Raw genomic sequence first — 11511 nt, 5'->3', positions numbered from 1 at the left:
GAATAAAACTCACACTCAAATACTCAATTCATCATCTTAAATCGACACATTTGATCTTCAGTTGCATCAACAACCACAGTGAACCACCATATCAACATTGTAGATTGTCACGTCATTATTGTGAACTACAACATTAACATCGTAAAAGTTAACGTAATTCTTAACCTAGATATCTTCATCCATAACAAATTATAAACCTTGAGATCTAGAACAAAAGATTTAACACCTCATCCACATGTTAAATTATCTGCATCAAAAACATTGGACTTCGTCAACTTCGAAGTTGAATACAGTTCAATGAACATTAACGGAGCTAATGCTTGGTAGACCAAAAACAAGAGGGATCATCAGCTTTTGTTCATCATGTTGTAGTATAATGGTTTTGCAGCACATACTTTACTACTTCAAAAAACGAAACAACAATCCCGACCGAAGGGCCAGCACGACCAGCACGAGGACTAATTCCTGTAAAAAGACCCCTCATCCCTACATCCAGGTTTACAAAAATAAAGAAACTGTTGCGGAAGACGGCTATCAGATAGAGCAAAATCGCAACTGATAATTTGAGAAAATAAAAATGAAGATAAAAAGAGACACAAAATTTACGTGGAAAACCCCTAAATAAAATAGGGTAAAAACCACGGGCAACGGTAGAAGAATTTCACTATGAGAAAATAAGAATTACAACCTCTCTCGATCTACCAAGGAGAAAACAATGATAATTCTCTCTCGATAAAAAGGAGAAAACAACTCTCAAGAAACTCTCTAAATTCTCTCTAGTATTGGAAGAAAGCTAGAATGCTTTGGGATGATTTTGAAGCTAAATGAGCTAGGGTATTTATAGTTGAAACTTAAGGACTAATCTTATAAATACCCTAAAGTTTAGTGACTAAAGTTTATAATTTACCCATTTAATTTTCAAACATTATTGCACCTAATTTTGACATTGCAATATTAGGTGCCTAACTTGAACCAATTTTCCAAGCTTTGACATTTCAACAATCTCCCACTTGAAGATTTGATTGGAACAATCATATCTTTACACCATTCTTTCTACCTTGTACCATCATGTTGCTTACGTCTCTGACAGGCCACAAGAGGATCGACACCAGGTAAATTTATCAGCGTTGATCGCCTTCGTCATGAAATCTGCTATGTTGTCTTTGGTATGGATCTTCTATATATCTACCGTTCCTTCTTTCACCTTTTCACGAATGAAATGGTACTGAACTCGTATGTGCTTAGTCCTTGAATGAAATGCTGGATTCCTTGCTAGATGCAAGGCGCTTTGACTGTCACAAAACAGAGAGACATACTCTTGATTGTGCCCAAGCTCCTCCAATAGCATCTTCAACCAAATTGCTTTTTTACTGGCTTGTGTAGCTGCTATATATTCTGCCTCTGTTGTGGACGTAGCCACAACTGACTGCAATTTTGAAACCCAGCTTACAGATCCACCAGCAACTTTGAATACATATCCTGTAGTAGATTTGCTTTTATCCAAATCCCCTGCATAGTCAGAATCTACATACCCATTGATTAGTAAGTTTGATCATCTGTAACATAATGCAACATTTGAGGTCCCTTTGATGTATCTTAGGATCCTCTTTACAATATTCCAATGCTCTTTGCCTGGATTCGCCATGTACCGACTAACCACTCCCACTGCTTGTGCAATGTCTGGTCTTGTGCATATCATAGTGAACATTAAACTTCCCACTGCTGATGCATACGGTACTCGAGACATCTCCATCCTCTCTTCTTCACTGCTAGGACTCATACTGGAGGATAATTTAAAGTTAATAGGGAGAGGGGTAGAAATTGGCTTACAATCTTGCATGTTGAATCGTGACAAGATCTTCTTCAAGTAATTCTTTTGTGAAAGCCAAATCTTCCTATTACTTCTATCTCGGTGAATTTGCATCCCTAGAATCTTGTTTGCTGATCCCAAGTCCTTCATTTCAAATTCCTTAGCCAGTTGTGCCTTCAATTCTTCAATATGATCTTTGTTGGGTCCTGCAACCAACATGTCATCCACATACAACAGCAATATAACAAAATCGTTATCACCAGACCTCTTGAAATAAGCACAAGGGTCTGCATTAAGTTTGTTGTATCCAAGGCACATAATGAAGGAATCAAATCTCTTATACCAACACCTCGGCGCCTGCTTTAGACCGTACATAGATTTGTTCAACCTGCAAACCAAGTTCTTCTTTTCGTCTTCTTCAAAACCTTCAGGCTGGAGCATATAAATCTCTTCTTCAAGATTTCCATGAAGAAAAGCTGTTTTAACATCTAGTTGTTCCAGATGTAAATTCAATGTAGCACATATTGCCAAGACTACTCGAACTGTTGTTAGTCGAACCACAGGAGAAAAAATTTCATTGAAATCAATACCTTCTTTCTGAGCATATCCTTTGACCACCAATCTTGCACGATACCTCTCCACTTGATCGTCACCATTTCGCTTGATTTTGAAAACCCATTTGTTACCAATTGGCTTCATTCCTTGTGGTAGTGGCACAAGGTCCCATGTATTATTTTTATGAAGGGCTTCGATTTCTTCTTGCATCGCCATCATCCACAGTGAAGCATCTGAGCTGTTTATTGCCTCCTGATATGTTGATGGCTCACCGTCCTCTGTTAAAAGACATTATGCAACATTTCCTTCTATAACATAATCTGAGTGCCAATTGGGACGTCTTCTCACACGATCTGATTGACGAGTTGTTGGAGCTTCAGAACTCTCTGGTTCTTGTTCATCATGTGCTGGTTCTGCTTCAGAAGAATCTCCTTGTTCAAACTCCTTTTCTACATGTATCTGTGTAGTCTCTGACTTTTCAGCGCTGTCATTGTCTTCTTTTCTTTGTAGCTTATCTTCTACAAAGATAACATCCCTGCTAATGATCACTTTGCGGGCAATGGGATCCCACAAGCGATACCCCTTTTCTCCATCAGCATACCCCAAGAATTTGCATTTTCTGGATTTTGGATCCAACTTTGAAATTTCTTGGGCGTTGTACATCACGTACACAATACTTCCAAATACATGGAGGTTTGAATAATCATCTGGTTTACCAGTCCACATCTCCATTGGTGTCTTCAGCTCTATTGCAGTTGATGGAGCTCGATTCACCAAATAACAGGCGGTATTGACTGCTTCTGCCCATAATGATTTTTCTAGGCCTACGTCCCTCAACATTGCTCTTGTTCTTTCTAACAAGGTTCTGTTCATCCGCTCTGCCACTCCATTTTATTGAGGAGTGTTCGCCACTGTGAACTGTCTTTTGATGCCTTCTTTCCTGTAAAAGTCATCAAATTCTTTGCTTGTCTATTCTCCTCCATTATCTGTTCTGAAACACTTGATCTTATTTCCAGAATCAAGTTCCACCCGCGTTTTGAAGTTTTTGAAAGTTGAAAACACGTCTGACTTCTTCTTAATAGGGTGCACCCAACATCTCCTGGAGTAGTCATCAATAAATAAGACAAAGTATTTTGCTCCACCTAGGGACGTTACTGGTGCTTGCCATACGTCAGAGTGAACCAATTCTAGAACACTTTTGCCTCTAGAATTTGATGTGTTGAATTTCAACCGGTGCTGCTTACTTGTTATGCAATGCTCACACAAAGGAAGTGATACATTTGTTAAGCCTGGAAGTAGCTTTTGCTCCACAAGGACTTTCATTCCTTGTTCTGACATGTGTCCAAGTTTCTTATGCCATAGCATTGTAGAATCTGAACTACATGAGGCAACAGAGGCTTCTGCTTCTAGCAATGTCTCTCCCTTCAGCATGTACAAGTTTGCAACTATCTTTTCACCTTTTAGCACCACAAGCGCTCCACGGAACACCTTCATGATTCCTTTCCGTGTTTCAATCTTGCTAGCATTATTATCCAACAATCCGTAGGATAATAAATTTTTCTTTAGACCTTTCATGTGCCGCACATCTCGAACAACTTTAATTGTTCCATCATACATCTTCAATTTGATGGTTCCCACACCAACGATCTCTAAGGCATGATCATTGCAACTATACACAGATCCTCCTGAGACAGGTTCATAATGATAGAACCATTCTCTTCTTGAGGTCATGTGATATGTCGCTCCCGAATCAATGAGCCATATATCTGCAAATCTTTTTCTGCCTTCCACGGTGGTTGACGCTTCACAGCATAGAGCATCTCCATCATCTGAAGTGTTTACGGTATTGCCTTGTGGATTGGAGTTTTTATTTAGACTCCAACAATCCTTCTTCAAGTGACCATTCTTTCCACAGTGGTAGCACTTTAAATTCTTCTTGCTCCTCGACTTCGATCTACCATGTTTATGACTGCTGCTTTGGCCACGTTCTGTTGATATCCCTCTCATTGTTGTCAACGCTTTTGCTTGTTGCAGATTTACTTGTCTGCCTTCCTTGTTCTTGCGCCGATTTTCTTCTTGTAGAACAGCAGCTGCAACGTCATCGAAGACTAGACTGGTGACATTACTGTTTGTCAAGTTGATGATGAGTTGATCGTACGAATCCGGTAGACTTTTAAGTAGAAGTTCATCACGTTCTTGTTCTCCTATTTTACAGCTTAAGGATGTAAGCTGAGAAAATAAGGTGTTCAGTGTATTTAAGTGCTCCGTCACTGAAGTAGATTCTGGCATACGGAGAGTGTACAATTTCCTCTTAAGGAAAATTTTATTGTGCAGCGATGTGGACTCGTACAATTTGGTGAGATGATCCCATATCTCCTTAGCTGTCTTCTTCTCCTCGATGCTTGACAATACTTCATCTGCTAATGCTAGATGAAAGTTTGCCATATCATTCCCGTCCATCTCGTTCCATTTGATGTCATCTGCGAAATCCACCGGTCTTTCATTGATAGCCGCTAGACACCCGTCTTTCCTTAGGATGGCCTTCATCTTCAATTTTCACAATGAGAAATTTCTCCCATTGAATTTTTCAATATCAAATTTCGTTGCCATTGCTTCGTTTACGGATAGCTCCCACTATTTCAGTATCGTGAATATTTCTCTGGAACCTTCAAAGAATGGGTAATAACTTCTTACTTTCTTATGTTGGAGGATCCACCTTTTGGTGGCAATCACAAAGACAATAAGCAGATATTACACACTCTAATCTAGCTCTGATACCAATTGTTGCGGAAGACGGCTATCGGATAGAGCAAAATCGCAACTGATAATTTGAGAAATAAAAATGAAGATAAAAAGAGACACAAAATTTACGTGGAAAACCCCTAAATAAAATAGGATAAAAACCACGGGCAACGGTAGAAGAATTTCACTATGAGAAAATAGGAATTACAACCTCTCTCAATCTACCAATGAGAAAACAATAATAATTCTCTCTCGATAAAAAGAGAAAACAACTCTCAAGAAACTCTCTAAATTCTCTCTAGTATTAGAAGAAAGCTAGAATGCTTTGGGATGATTTTGAAGCTAAATGAGCTAGGGTATTTATAGTTGAAACTTAAGGACTAATCTTATAAATATCCTAAAGTTTAGTGACTAAAGTTTATAATTTACCCATTTAATTTTCAAACATTATTGCACCTAATTTTGACATTGTTGCACCTAATTTTGACATTGTAATATTAGGTGCCTAACTTGAACCAATTTTCCAAGCTTTGACATTTCAACAGAAACCTTGATTGAAATCCCTCATTCCTAATTATACAACCAGAAATATAATCAAGCATGTTTTATCCCAATCCGATCAACATATTAAACATTATAGTTTTTTCAAGTATAGTGTTGCATAGTAGTAATCAAGCTGAACTGATTCGATAGCATTGTCAGGCATGCGACAGCATAGACACGCCTACATCTTGTGCCTTAGTGCTACACAACATTCTTCACAATAGAGGTAAATGCTAGACAACATTTTCCACAATTGAGCATGGACTCACAATTTTCTCACTCGAGTTTGGGTCTATAAGACTGAAGAATTGCAAATAGTCACTATAAATTCGTAACTCACTTATGTAAAAATATTAATATAATATTTAAATTGTAAAAGCTGAATAAGATCAAAAGTTTCGAGAGTGGAGTTTAAAATACCCAAACTAAACTCATTACTTGAGTAGTTCAAGCTTGGTTCACTATAGCACGCCCCAGTATAGCTTGTGAGTACGTAGCTTCACTTGTGTACGCCCCTAGAATGCTGCCTAAAAATAAGCCTACCTAGTAACACCTTATATTCAAGAACTTCCAATAATCTCAAGCCAATGGCCAACCAATGGTTCATGAAAACTCTAAAAGAAATGGGAATGTCGACATCTGAGGTTATGAGCTAGTATCATCGATAGATTTACATTTAGAATTTTAGGACATAGCAGAAAAAAGATAAAAGCAGAAGAGAATATATATATATCCATATTATTTGGGAAACCAGAAAAAAAGGGACCAGATACTGAGGAGATTAACTTACAACTGCTCTGAGGGTTTGTTCCCTTGACATGGGAGAGGAATCCTATAAGGGTACTAAAAACTCCAGGAAGCTTCTTTCAGATTTGTGTGTTCTTAAATGCCTGTGATTGAAAAGAAAATTGAAAAGGATTAGACACCACAATCAAAAAGGTATTTACATTTTTAGAGAAGCACAAAGGGAAGCACCTAACAGAAAACACTCAGGTCATGACAAGCGCTACACACCGACCTGGCGAGTTATCTTGTTGAAGACATCTAATGTTCCTTTGTACCGAAAGCAATCAGGAGGACATATTGCTACGGTGTCATGGACCCCAGCACGCGTGCATGATGGAGAACATCTTAAATCCGCGAACATCTAATCCAAAACATTTACAGATAGCAAAATTTAGCACAAATCTAACACCTAAATAAAAGGATTAAAAGAAGACATAAAAATTCCTTTATAATAGAAATGCACTCATACTGTGTTTGGCCCAAAATATGCCATTTGACCAATAGGATTACTTAGCGGATGCGAGTAAGGCACTCCAGCAGCCTGAGCTTGCAATCTTGTCTGCTAATTACAAGGAGGGGGAAAATATACATAGAAATGTTTCAAAACGACATTGAAACAAGGAAAGAGTCTATGAACACTTGAATAACAAACAATCAGGCAACCAAGAAGTGAATTTAAAAAAAAGAAAAAGAAAACACGTATTGATTATCATTACCTTGGCAACATCGAGAGTATTAACGATGATAACGGATAAAAGGCAGCACCGGCGGCAGAGAAAGCTCGGTCTCCTATTCCTAGATTGGAATTGGACGCATCGTCATTCTTCTGATGCCGAGGAGCACATAATTCACTCCCGTGTACATCAGTTATCTTTGATTCCGTGATGGACAAGCCGTGACTGTTGATTTCAAGTCTCGAAGATTTGGTCAGAACTCAACCACTGAATCTCTGTTCGTTGCTCTGTTTCTGCTACCTCCATTTCTTTCTTCTTCTCCATCCGCAATAACTGTGAAAGCAGAATCAAAGACGAACTGATTACTAGATAATCAAAAATCACGCCATTTCGTTGACTCGTACGAAGCGAATACAAGATTACAAGTTATGCAACAAACCCATGTTTTTTGTATCAACAAAACAATCCGTGCTTCATGGAATCCATGCCCAACAAATTCTAAAACCGATATCAGTCCAAGTCTGAACCCGTAATAATTCGAGCTCAGCTGCTAATCCAAGATCAAGTTCGACATAAATGTGACCAAAATTAAAAGAATGAATTTATAGTTATTACAAACAAATATTGATAATTATTTTAAATGTCTGCTAATGTTTAAAATAAAATCAGATATAAATGAATAAACGTTAATTATTTAATGTATTTATAAATATTTTATAATTGTATTGAAATTTATCAATCATAAACATAATAATAAATCTTTATGTTAAATTAAAAAGTAAAATAAATTTACGTTTACAATGAAATATTGATAAATTAATATTTTTTAATAATATAATTTATTTTTTAAGACAACATTAGAAGAAATCATTATTAAAAAATAACAATTTATTCATTTATTATATTTAAACCATTATTATAAAACTAAACATTATTTTATAATGAAACTAAAAGTTTCAATAGATAAAATACGATAATTGCATGAACCAAGCGACTTTGATAGTAAATAAATTGTTGTTATTTATTGAAATCTCGGGATTGAGCATAAAAAATGTCAGAGTGAGTGCAATTTACCCGGAAATAAATTGCTAAAGTTTATAAATAAATGATATATTAATATAAAATATATCAATTATTTTTTATTATAGGAAATAAATAATATAATTAATAAAATAAAAAATAATACATGATCGAAGAAAACTTGTAAGTAGTAATATTGAACTACATTTAAATATTAGATTATTAATAATATTATTATTAAAGACTAAAGAGGTATGTATTTCTTGTTTTGTCATCGAAAGCTTGCAAGAATATACTTCATATTCCCCAAATTTCTTGTTCTGACACCAAAACCTTGATATCATCGTTTCTAGCGTTGGTGTGTTATCCCTTTATACAGTTTCCAGTATAAAATGAACCAACAGAGCCGCACAATCAGCAATCAAATAAGCAATGGCCTCAGGCAACAATCTAGCAGTGCTCGAAGCTCTCGACACCGCCCGGACGCAATGGTACCATGCGAAAGCTATCGTGATCGCCGGCATGGGATTTTCACCGATGCTTATGATCTCTTCTGCATCACAACCGTGTCCAAACTCTTGGGCCGCCTTTACTACTACGATCCTCATGCAAACAAGCCGGGAAAGCTCCCTCGTGACATTAACAACTTGGTTACTGGTGTAGCCTTATTTGGAACTCTTAGCGGCCAACTGGTGTTCGGTTGGCTTGGTGACAAACTTGGCCGCAAGAAAGTGTACGGGATTACTCTCATCCTCATGGCCTTTAGCGCCATTTGCTCGGGACTATCGTTTGGAGCCACCTCTGGTTCTGTGATCGGAACCCTTTGTTTCTTTAGATTTTGGCTTGGTTTTGGCATCGGTGGTGACTATCCTCTTTCTGCTACAATAATGTCGGAATATGCTAACAAGAAAACTCGTGGGGCGTTCATTGCGGCGGTTTTCGCCATGCAAGGTGTTGGGATTATATTTGCCGGCTTAGTTTCCATGATTCTTTCAGCTGTCTTCCTTAAGCTCTTCCCGGCACCTACTTTTATACAAGATCAAATCTTCTCTACTCAACCAGAAGCAGATTATCTATGGCGGATTGTGCTCATGTTCGGTGCTTTACCAGCTCTTTTAACATACTATTGGCGGATGAAGATGCCGGAAACCGGTCGTTACACAGCTATTATCGAAGGAAATGCGAAACAAGCAGCGGCCGATATGGGTCGAGTTCTCGACATCGAACTCGACGTTGAATCGGATAAGCTTTCGCAATTCAAGGCAGCGAATCAGTACACGTTACTATCACATGAGTTCTTTAGACGCCATGGGTATCATCTTATAGGTACAATGACCACATGGTTCCTGTTGGATATTGCTTTCTACAGTCAAAACCTAACCCAAAAGGACATTTTCCCTGCCATGGGTCTCACCAAGAAAGCTCCGGATGTGAACGCCATTAGAGAAGTGTTTGAGACCTCACGTGCCATGTTCGTTGTTGCTTTGCTTGGTACATTCCCAGGGTACTGGTTCACCGTACTTTTCATAGAAAAAATTGGCCGATTCATCATCCAACTAGTCGGATTCTTCATGATGTTCATCTTCATGCTGATTCTTGGCGTCCAATACGGTTACCTCAGTGACCATAATAAGTTTTTATTTGTTGTTCTTTATGGGTTAACTTTCTTTTTTGCCAACTTTGGCCCCAACAGTACAACCTTTGTGCTACCGGCCGAGCTGTTCCCAACCAGGGTGCGGTCCACTTGTCATGCGCTGAGTGCGGCGTCGGGGAAGGCCGGCGCCATGGTTGGAGCTTTCGTGGTACAAACATATACATTGGACGAGGATGTTAAAAAAATCAAGACTGCCATCATCGCTTTGGCCTTCACAAATTTATTGGGGTTTTGTTTCACGTTCCTGGTCCCGGAAACCAAAGGACGGTCTTTAGAAGAAATTTCAGGTGAGGATGGTGGTGGTGAAGGCGGCAGCGGCGGCCAGATTGAGACTCAAATGGCCGACACCCGACCGGTTGCTATGCAAGGAAACGGTCGATTTGAAGAGATTTGAAGGGTGAATAAAAGACCTGTTGAATAAAACCTGCAACCGTTGTTATCCAGATCAATACAGTACACCGAAGAGTAATTCCTCCTTATACCTTTATGTAAACGTTAAGCCAAGATTTCATATATTAAGGGTAAACTGCACATTTAGTACCTAAAATATTACTTTTGTTTTGTTTTGGTACCCAAATTTTATTTTTTTCAAAACCATACATAACTTTTAGTTTATGTTTTATTTTTGTACCCCACAGTCAAAAACTTAACGGTGATATTCATTGTCATCATAAGAGAATGTCATGTTATCATTAGAAAAAATAAAAAATAACATGTCAATAGTTATGTTAATTTTTTAATGGGGGTACCAAATTGAAACCTTAACTAAACATTAAATAAAATTTAGGTATCAAAATAAAATAAAAGTAATAATTTAGATACTAAAAATATAATTTACTCTATATTTAATTATCTGATAGAATATGTATAACGAAATGATATATATTAAGTATAGACATGTAACATAAAAATTATATGTAATGTTCTCTTGATATGTCTATTTTTAATAGATTCTCGTTAAATTTTAGTGAAATCAATTTTTATTAAAAATAAAGTATCAACAAATAAAAATATTTTTATAAGAAATAATCTTAAAATATTCTTAAATTGGAGTAATTATAATTATGTCTATAACAAACGAGTATTTTAAATGTACTAATTTCCACCAAAACAAAATTATCTTCAAATGGCATTACATTCACATGGACATGAGTAGTATGCTCTTGAAAGATATAGGGTGATAATCTCTTACCAAACGTACAATCATTGAGTTCGTACAATATACTATATAAATGAATGATCACTCTGAATTTCCTTTAACAACCAAGAACTTAATATTTATGTGTTTTAACTTTGATGTGTTCATGTTGTTATTGAAATAAAGGATTATAAATTTATTATCACTAAATAACTTTAGTGGTCTTTCCATTTCATCCAAATTTAACAGCTCGCATGATAAATGTTTTTATTCATATTTCAATAAAATTAAGGTCTATATACTCGATGATCTCTAATTTATTAGACCTTTGATATACGAGTAAGTAATTTTTTTTTCTAAGGATACCAAATGAATCATTTAGATGTTATTCAATGATTCATACTCAAATTACTTAAGTATATGAACAACATGCCAAAATCGTTTGCATGTCCTTAATTTTAAAATCACTCTTAGATCACTAATTTGTCTAGGCTTGTAAATGAACTGAACGTTCAGCGAACCGTTCATGAACCGTGCGGCGGAAAGTTCGTTTATTTATTAAATGAACGAACATGAACAAGATTTTGTG

At 36.8% G+C, this 11511-nt stretch overlaps 2 pseudogenes; one reads left to right on the top strand and one right to left on the bottom strand.

Moving 5' to 3' along the window:
- Positions 1–361: 361 nt before the first annotated feature.
- Positions 362–7434, bottom strand: LOC120117195 (annotated as a pseudogene).
- Positions 7435–8558: 1124 nt separating this feature from the next.
- LOC120117239 lies at positions 8559–10178 on the top strand (annotated as a pseudogene).
- The last annotated feature ends 1333 nt before the right edge of the window (positions 10179–11511 follow it).

This window comes from Hibiscus syriacus, unplaced genomic scaffold, assembly GCF_006381635.1.
Source record: "Hibiscus syriacus cultivar Baekdansim isolate YM2019G1 unplaced genomic scaffold, ASM638163v2 tig00110319_pilon, whole genome shotgun sequence".
Lineage (NCBI taxonomy): Eukaryota > Viridiplantae > Streptophyta > Magnoliopsida > Malvales > Malvaceae > Hibiscus > Hibiscus syriacus.
This window is presented reverse-complemented; position numbering and strand designations above follow the sequence as displayed.